The sequence below is a fragment of the Pyrgilauda ruficollis genome, unplaced genomic scaffold (genome assembly GCF_017590135.1).
Source record: "Pyrgilauda ruficollis isolate IOZ18807 unplaced genomic scaffold, ASM1759013v1 scaffold4, whole genome shotgun sequence".
In the NCBI taxonomy this organism is placed as follows: Eukaryota; Metazoa; Chordata; class Aves; order Passeriformes; family Passeridae; genus Pyrgilauda; species Pyrgilauda ruficollis.
In genome coordinates, this window is record NW_024525489.1 from 7,409,809 (window position 1) to 7,420,157 (window position 10,349).

Consider the following 10,349-nt stretch of genomic DNA (forward strand, 5'->3'; position numbering starts at 1 on the left):
TTAGTCAAGCCAAACACTTTATTAAATTAAATGTAAAGCCTTGTTTAGAAATTAACAATGAAAATTGGAAAACAAAGATTAAACAGATGGGTTGAACTTTCCTGAACTGCTCTCCACCCGTCTCCCCCTGATTCTTTGAAAACTGAAGTAATCTTTGAGGCAAAACAGGCATTTGACAGCATCTGTCATACAGAAGTTCTGTAGATGTTTTGCTGCTTCTTTGGTCTTGTTTTGAATCTCTCTGTCAATTTGAATACACGCAAGAGAGTCTCTAGGCGTGATGCTCGCTCACAAGCTGAGAAGGCAAGGACGATGTGGGATGCAACAAAAGGGAAAAGATCTATCAGTTTGTTACCTCATCATGAATATCAGTGTCCCCAAAAACTTCTTTTTTTACACAAAAGTTTACAGTTTGGTGAAAAGCACAAGTAAGCTTATTTATCATTTATAGTTGAAATTTAATATGCTACATAATAATATGCCCGTTTTTCAGAAATTCTGAGGGGTAGTATATTTCCACACACTTGTCTTCAAAAGAGACAAAAATACAATTTCCTAAAGGGTATTTGAAAAGTATAAATGCTTGGCCTAGGCATTTTAAATAAATTCTTGAACAAATAGGCAGCACATGAATAAATATGCTGATTTTGTGACAAGCACTGAAAAGAAACTTCTGGTTAGCAGCCTGCTTAACCTCCTGAATGGTTTAGTCCTTCCTTCCTCCATCCTAAGCATGAAAGCCGCTATCCACACCCCAGACTTGACCTAAACTACTGAATGTGATAGAGAAATGCCTACTGATTCAGTTCCAGGCTTGACCCTGTAGGCCTGAATCAGCCCAAAGCCAACCTGTGCTTCCCCATGGCCAGAAGTCCTTCCAATGCAGATGTTAAGGTACGTGCGAAATATTTGAATTGGTTGATCAGACAGCCCTGGTCCTTTGAAAAAAGTATAAATTTTGCCTGAATAAAACAATACAGGCTTTGCTTTGATACAGATGGTAATAATGAAGAATCACAGTTTCTGTTATCAGGTTTTTTGATACATTTGTCTGAGTAAAAGGAACATATAATTCTAAAGGGCAGGGGATAAAGATTGTAAGTTTTTGCCCTCTTTTATTTTAATGGCTAAACATTGTAATGCTAGCTAAACACAAATTCTTGTCTGTTAATAGGTTCCTCTAGTTTGTAATAAATAGGAATGCTAATGACTAAAATTTAGTATTTGGTATGCATTAGCTTTTGTAAGTCTTTTCTTTACAGGCTTCATTGACATTCAATATGGCAAGCTTCCTTTGAAACATATTTATAAAATAACTACAGTATAATTAAACCAACAAAGCCATCTTTTAAGTAAGCTTAATAGCTCAGTTTTTCAGTCTGTAAATTTTTTATTTTAAGGAGAAAAAATAGTTACACTCAATTCTACTCTATATTTCATTTTGCATATAATATTTTCTTTCTGTTTGCAATCTGTGCATATCTAATTCTTGACAACTGTGATTATTAATAAATGTGCATGAAAAACATGCTTCAGAGATTCTTTCACAAGAATATGTTTTTGTTAATGAGAACTAAAACATATCTTGACAAAGACAATATAGGTAATACACAAGTGTATATATACGTATTTCAATAGCTAATGGTGGTGTAGTTAATACAGAAAAATGGATTAATAGATGTGGCAGGTAATACTCGAAGTGGATGCTGTCTGATAAATGTAACTAAAAATATTTTAATTATATGAAAGCAATAGGTAAATAAAAGCAATTATATTTAATTTAGCTTTCAGCTTGTGAGCATTTTCTGTAAGCTTTAATAGAGGAGATAGCCTGTGCAGAAGGCTAATGGTATAGCCACTGCTAACATTACTCATTATGGTTTCTAAGCAGTACTAATTCTGAGGTATTTCTCTGAAAGACTACAGTCTTCTTCATAAGGGTACTTGGAGCCTGATAAGTCTAATTCATAATAATATCTACCTCATTCAGAAAATTAAAGTTTACAGAATCCTCAGCAGTTTGAAAATCTTTATACTATTTAGAACCATGATCATGTTTACTTAAGGACAAGGTAAAAAGTGATAACTCACATTATAATAAGTAAAGTGGAACCTCATGACTGTTTCTTAAACACTGTCCTCTACAGGCACAATAATATTGAGACCCCATTTACGGTGTGATGAATAAAAACAGTTGACATCATTGTTATAACCTTTATTTAAAACTGTTACCAAGGTTACTAATTACCACCACTGTGTGCAACAGGTCCCTCTGAAGCAGTATCTTTACAGATGAACTGTAATGTGTAGGGCTATAATAAAAGGCATAAGGGATTATGCACAGGCAAAAAATGCTGAAAATCGCACAAACACATCTACATTATACAGCGCGTCACTTTGCAAACCTCCGCTTTCGATGCTGAAATACGCAAGGCGGCTTTTTGTTTAATTCGAGCACTTAGAGAGACGTTAACTGTGCCCTGAAGCGGCTTCACAAATGTCGGGGAGCAGAGGAGACAGGGTCTGCAGTGACCAACAAAACCTGCTGCTGCTGCTGCTGGAAAATGTTCTCACCTCTTCTCCGCTCTTCGCGGGGCACCTGGTACACGGGGAAACCCGCCTGCGTTGTGTTAATGCAGGGAGAGAACACGGAGCTGGCGGGGGCGCGGCCCGCAGCCCCGGGCCCGGGGGGACAGGGTGGCTGAAGGGAAAGCGGGGCGGCAGGTGACGTCCCGCTCGCCCACCACCCCTCTAAGTCACACCACCCCGCCCTCAACTTAATGACACAAATCCGGGCTCTTAAAGTCTTTGAGACTGATCGTACTCGCTCATTTATAAATAATGATCTCCATATAGATGCATAACAACAACATACCAGAAGTGTTTGGGGAGAAATCCGATTAAAGTCTATAGCTTTTTCCCCCTCTCTCCCGGAGCAAAAGTCTTGCCACAGGTCAGCTGCCGCGGCCGGCCCAAAGTGCGGGGTTAAAGGGAAGAAAAGGCTCCAGGCGGGCCGCTGCCCCCCGGGCGGCCGGAGGGGGCTGCCCGGCCGCTCGCCCGGCCACGGACGGAGGGAGGGAAGGAGGCTCGGCCGGGCATTTTGGAGGGAGGGAGCCGCCGACTTGTCTCGAGCATGAACTCTGCTCCCGGGACCGATTTCCCCCCGGCGCCAGCATCCCCGGGCGGGGGCGTGGGGCCGCCCCGCTCCGCCTGGACCGGTCCGGCCTGGGGTGGCGGTGACGCAGGACCGTGCTTTCCTTTCCTCTTTCGGGCGATTTAGGGGAACTAGAAAAACAAACATCGGGCCGTTTTATGAAACGGTGGAGAAAACTCCGAAGGGAATGAGAGAGGGCCACATCCTTTTAGAGGAAGGACAAGGGTTCTCTGAGGAGGGAAAACAAAAGATGACAGTGGTGGCTGTAACCCCACCATGAACCAGGGACCTTCTGGCCATGCTCGGAGAGCTAACCTCCCCGGACTTCCCATTACCTCTCCATGACACTTCACTAATGCTCACACAATGGCCAACTGAGCAGTTTAAGTAAAGATATTTTAACCTGAACTAAACATTGTCTCCAGACAATAGGATGCAAAGCAACATCTGGTACCACACATAAACAATGCTGTGCAACAGCATATGCTCGACGTCTGGAAGTTTATGTCAACGCTAAGCAGCCGAGAAGGCTGTCGCTGCTCGGCATGAAATCTTAATAAATGACCGTTTGCTGTGCTTCCGAGATGAGCATCTAGGAGGATCCTTCCTCTCAGGGCGTCCTCTTCGGGTTGAGATTGCCCGGCTAGACATCTTCGGACCCCATCCGCGCCTCTTCCCTCCCGCCCTAGAAGCAGACCACCAGTGAGAAATGCCGCGGGGAGAGCCCGTGGACCGGCCTAGGGACAGCACCGGGTTGGCCCTTTCCCCGCTGTGGCTCCGGCTCTGCCGCCGGCGCCGGTGGAAGCGGCGGACTCTGAATGGCCAACTTCAGGGAAGCGCTTCTTTAAAGAGGAGGCTCTAGGCTAATGAAACAACGGGAGGTGACTATTGCAAACAGCTGTTCCTCATACATATTTCATTATACAATCAGATAATGCGTCTTACCACCTTCTCAATTATTCACAGATAAACATTTTCAAGACGTTTTGACATCTGTCTTAGGGCCTGCTATTAATTTAGTAATCACTATGGTTAAAAATGCATGGGGACTGCACCTCACAATAACTCGGATTTTTCTTAGGGAGAAACTATCGTAAGAGCTCGCCCTAAGCAGCTCATCAGGTCAAAGAGAGCCCCGAGATGGAGGGAGCACAAGATCTTTGCCCTGCAGCCCTGGGGCTGCCGCTCCGGGAGGGGCTGAGCCTGCCCCCCGCACAGTCCCTGTGTGCCCGGGCCGTGCCGAGCCGGGCCCCTCCCTGCGGAGCTCCCGGGGCGAAGAGATGGGCGGAGGAGGCCGAGGGGGAAAGAGACGGCACCTTCCCTCGTAGGCGAGCCGTAAAAACACACAAAGTCGCGTCTGCCTCTTCCGTCGGGCTCTGGGCACAAGCGCTGCCGCCTCTCTCGGCGGGCGGAGGGCGGCGGCGGCTGCCTGGGCCGGCCCGGAAGAGGACACCTGCCCGGCCGGGAGAGAGCTCCGCCAGCCCTCCAGCAGCGTGCCTGTCGGCCGGGGACAGAGGGGCAACCGTGCCAGCTCCCGTGGCTTCGTTCCCCGCGGAACAAAGCCCGCGGGTCCCCGGCCGGGCAGCGAGATGCGCTCCTCCTTCCTGAGCGTCGGTAAACTTCTGACAGCAAGTTTGTTTCACTGCTGCTGAGCTGGTTGTAAACCCGCAAGGCTCTGCGAAGTTGTAGCATCTTAAAACTGCCTTTTTCTCTTCCTTGGCAATTATACCTTATCTCAAAATAAAGCGCACACCACCCCCAAAACGCGGTTGTACACGCGCAGTACCAGATGTTATGCACATGAGCATTAAAGGGCAAGTTAAACTAGCAAACAGGAGAATCAAATCTCGACAACTATTTCAGACATTTTATTGATTAAATTAAGCCACTCAGCGCCTTTCCTCCCTCCCCTTCCCCAGGTTACCTCTTTTTAACCTCAAAATCCACACACAATCGGCGCCTTTCACGACCCCCCACCCTCCCCCCCTTCCCTCCCGTTCCCAGGTAAGTAGATGGAAACGCTTGCGTACTTCCCGGTCCTGCTACAAAAGATCTTGATCACAACTAGTTTCTAGAGCTGCGGTCTCGACAGCGATAAGGGGAATCGTTTTTGCAGAAGAAGCAAAACCCACGCGTGAGCCAGCACAACGAGGGAGAAATTGTATTTTTAGCCTGGCCAGACTCCTCTCCCCGTCCCGTGGGGGCATGGCCACAGCCGCTGCCCGCCAGTTCCGCCAGCTCCCAAAGTGCTGGCCCTCCCCGATCGGTGCATCCCGGTGAGCACCCGGCTGCGGGTGGGTTTGCTCTAAAGCCTCAGCCAGAGTCCCGGCCGTGAATTTCATTTTAATCGCACTGCCAAGTAAAGTGCCGGTACCCAGGACGCAGGACCTAGAAGTGTAAAGGCCTTTCTGCCTCGCAGGTGGTGAAAGGCAGAGAAGGATTTGGGAACAGCCAGAAGAGAGGATGCTCTGTGAAAAGGAAACGAGAACTCTTAGTGCTCCCTTCAAAGTATTGCCCACAGTTGAAGACTTTGCCTTCCCCTGAATGCTCTGTAAACAGCGAAAGGGTTAGTGGTGAGCTCTGAGCCTCTGGTTCACATCCACCTGCAACCTATGATTTTAAAAGTCAGAAATGGGGGAACTCGAGCTGTGAATGTGTGGAGGGAAGACCCTTCCACCTCAGCAGTATTCATTATATTTTAATGTGAAATGTCAAAAGCCCACTGGAATCTTTGCGCCAGCGGCTCTTGTATTGGTCCTGCACTCGCTCAGAGCCGGTCTGCGTCGACCTGGCTCTTGACTTCAGCTCTCTAAGTCCTCGTATAGTTTCAACACTGTACTTGCAACTTTGCCCCTGCAGAGCCGTCCTGCTCCCTGTCCCTACCCCAGCCTCAAGACGTCCTTCGCCCTATTGATGTGTGCCACAGCCAAACAGGGCAAAAAGACGAGAATTGTATTCGACAGATGCTGCTCACTCGTGAATAACAGGTTCAGCGCATACGGTATCTCTCGCCATTATCCTGTAAGTTAATATCGAGTAGCAATAGCTGTCTAAATATCAAAATCTATTTATAGGGGGTGCAGAGCTATGACCTCTCCATCTGACCTTCAGGAACCGCAGGCTGGAAAACAGGGCAAATGAAGAAGGGGGGGGGGGGGGGGGGAAAGGATAAACCCACGATTACAATGGAGATTCGTGCGTGGCGGAGCTGGGCTGGGCTGCCTTTGTTCCGAAATACTGAGAGGACTTGAATCTTTAGGACGGCACCGGCCCCGCGGCCCAGGGGAAGAGCGGCTCTGTCCGGCTTCTCTGTGTCCCTGCCGCGATCGCTGGGTTGCTTCCTCCACTTCTGCAGAGCTACAGAAGTTGTTGTTGTCGGGTTTTGGGTGGGGCTGGTTAGTTGGTCTTTTTTTTAACCAAAAAAAAAAAAAAAAAAAAAAAAAAAAAAAAAAAAGCAGGGGAAAAGACAAAAGAGCGCCATTGACTAAGGAGCAGGTCTCTGTGAGAAGTGAGGGAGCAGAGAACTCAGCAAAGTGCAGACCCACAGCTTAGGGAATCATTTTGCACCGGGAGAAAGAGGTGTTGGGGGTATTTTCTGATTTTGAGCCTCATAGCCTTCCCAGCGCAAACGGTGTGAGCGGAAGGAGCTGGCTTAGGGAGAATTCCCAGTCCCTCCCCGGCAAGCAGCAGGATGGGGGAATCTGGGCGCTCTCGGGGGCTGCCCGGGGGTGCCAGGGGCCCCCGGCAAGGCGAGTGTCGGGGCCTTGGGCAGGGCCCCCGCGACACCCAGCGCACCCTCTTTCCCAGCCGGCTGGGAGGGGGAGGATGCTCCGTAGGGTCCCAGAGCAGGCATCAGTGTTACAAAGCGTATCCCCTCGAAGGTAGTTGGAAAAGGGAGGATAGCGGAGGGGGGGGNTCCAGTCTGAATTAACAACTGCGTAAAACTAGACTAACTGCGCACCCGCCCTCCCCCCGCCCCAGCCCCGGCTCCCGGCGGTAATATGGCGCCTGCGAGAGAGAGGAGCACTTTTCTCGGTGTTTAGCAGTTGAAATGTGCTCCCTGAAGGTCACACCAGGCGACGCGCCCGTTGGCTGCCGCGCAGGGCCGGGGCGAGGGCTGGGCCGGGCTGGCGGCAGCGCCCGCAGCCCCCGGCCGCCATCCCGCCGGGGACAACAGAGCAGCTCGGGCAGGTTCCCTGCAGCCAAATATGCCCCGGCTAGGCTTTTTCTTCCCCTCTATGTTTCTGTGTCTACAAGGGAATCGTACCCATCTTCCCTCGCTATCTTATCAGGAAAAAAAAAAAAAATCAAAAACTCTGACCAAAACACCCAACAATCGACGACCTAAACCAAGCCGGCGCTCCGAGGGAGTTATTCCTTGTGTCTGGAAATTAAAAGGCTCAAATCTCCTACGTGACCATGTTGAGACATGGGAGCACTGTTCGCAGCTACTTCAAAGCGCCAGTCCCAGTTGGTTTGGAGGTCGGAGCTACTGTTCTTCAGTAAGAGAAGTGTAGTTCAGGAGGCAAACTCTGTCCCCGGGGGGTGTGCAGGCTCTCTTGCCGCCGTCTAAGTGCACCTACCGAGGGAAAAGAGAGGCAGGGCTGCTCACCGAGCTGCTTAAATGTTCTCTACTTTCTGCTGTCGGGGGCTAAGCAAGGAGCAAGCTTCTCTAGCTTTCCGAATGAAATTAGAAAGATGATTTTTTTAAATTGCTATTATTGGCATTTGCGTCCCTCTTGAGAAAAGTGTCTGGGGGAAAAAAAAAAAAAAAAAAAAAAAGAATCTCCCAAACTCTTCCCAAGACACTTGGTAATAATCTCCTTTTAAATCTTGGGTCTTGCTACCACATTATTCTCCGTGATATTGCATTCCAAAGAAAATAGACTGGGTATTAGAAGAGGAATCCCTTCTTCCTAATGAATATTTACCCTGAGGTCATTACATCTGTAATGGTCCTTGCTAACTTACCTTGTTCCCCTCTTTCTCTGCTAGAGACTGGGATTTCAATCACAATGCCCTCGATTTTAAAGTGCCGTGTACCATTTAATGGCGGGGTGCAGGAGAGGTTAGAATATTATTGACTTCATGCAATATATAAGATGGATGCATTTAAGACTTTTAACTTTTTGTTGCAATGACATGCTGTATTTTTATGAGATACCTATTATGCAGACAGAACCATTGTGCTGTAGCTGCCTCACAGTTGCTGGATCGTTTCTATCAGATGAAAGATTTTGAATAGTTTTCTTTCAACAATGCATCCTTTTGGTCTTGATACAAAGAACGTAGGCATGGTATACACTTAAACAGCTCTGTCACAGAGCAAGATTAAATAGAGTATATATCGAACCCTGTCTGCAGTATAATACGTACAGGGAACAGAATGGAGCTCCCTCCGCCGCTGAAGGAGCACATTAAGGTCTGATGTCCTGGGAGCATCTTCCAGGTTTCCCTTATCTCAGATATTTCGTTAAGCTGTTAAAAATCTTTACAGACGGGCTTTAAAATCGGCTGTTTCTCGCAGAAAGACCGAATTTGATGACAGAGTCTTTTAACAAAACCTACTGCTGGCGCTCCAGTAAAGGAGCAAGTTGCACTCTATCCAGCCCCCCACCCCGGCCCCCGCGCCTGTCCCGGGCAGGCGGCTTTTTCCTGCCCTGTCTCAGAGGCGAAAGAGGGGCACCGGTTCAGCACAGCCCCTGGCGTGCGTGTGCCCACCCCCGTCCCCAGCCGCGGCAGCAGCCCCGGGCCGGGATGCGGGAAGGCGGTGCCCGCGGCCGCCGGTGCCAGGCGCGGGGGGCCGGGGGCGCAGCCCGGGGAGGCTCCGCGCCCGGGGCGACCCCCCTCCGGTTCTCGCTCGAGCGACTTGACCAAAGTGCACGTGCTGAGCCAAACTTCCCCCTGCCCAGCTTTGTGCTCTCCGCTGATTGAGTCCCCATATTAAGCTCGAGATCCTTTCTAAGCAACTGCTAAGAAGTCAAGAGCATCCTTGCTTGCTTTCTCTCCGTGGCCTTTCATGCCCTCAATTTGTTATTCTACTGACACTTTTCTTAAAGTTAGCGCCTAGCATTGAAACATTAGCAACAAAAGCCCTGGAAAATCTCTCCCTCCTCACCACTAAATCCTCTAATGGGTCTGTGAGTGTCGAATTTTTATTTGATTTCCAATAATCTCTAGCACTTCAATATTAAACCTACCTCACTCAGCCCAGTACCTCACCTATGGGATATTTTTCAATGCTGCTTTGGAAAGTAGAGACGCTCAGATTTCCTTCCACGTGCACCCACTAATTTATAAATGAGTGTATACAGCTGTCTTCGTGTATATCTGTGTCTCTGTATCTGCAGTAACGCTTTCATTTTGTGTCAAAATAACACATCCTGTCACTCCACGCCAAAAGTATATTTATCGAATGAAATAGCACCGCAAGCTGCATCTTCTTTATCAAACCTTCATTTCTGTTTTGCTCAATTGTTAAATATCTTTTCATTTCTTTTCCTATTTTAAAATATGTATTACAGTAATTGTTACTTGGAGGTCTTTTGTGTATCTATAGCTCCTTTGATTCGTATCTTTTCCTTTCTTTTAATCTTGTTACGCGAAATTATATACACATTTCTCAGGAAATCCTAGGAGCATAACTTGATTAAATAAAAACCTCCTAATCCTCGAGGTTTGTGGCAAATACCAATTTTTAAAGTACACGTTCCTAACCCATGGGTATTTTGAATGAAGATCCCTAAGTCCTCTTCACTTTATTACACGGATTTGGTAAAATGATTCTTCAGGCTCTCTAATTTAAATAAGTTTTAGTGTGAACTAAGAATGAACATTATCCTCTAACCTGAGGTCAAGTGAAGGGTGATTTACATGACAAAGAATAATTCCCATTTTGTCCAATATGAAACAACTTCACCTTCGGCATCATTAAGAAGAGTTTAGCACTTTCAGGGCTTTGGGGGTTGGGTTTTTTTGGTAAATAGTTGGCTATGTATAGCGCAATTTCCCTTTTATAAATCACAATACAAAGGCTGACTTCTTGTGCTCTTGAATTTCGGCATTATTTTTATAGCCTTAAGTAGAGTGAATTTGCACCTGCTGGTATTTAAACTTTAACATATTAGCTGGGGAGGACTTATCAACCCAGAGCACTGCCTCGAAGCAAATTAACAATCCTCATTAAAGTAAAGGC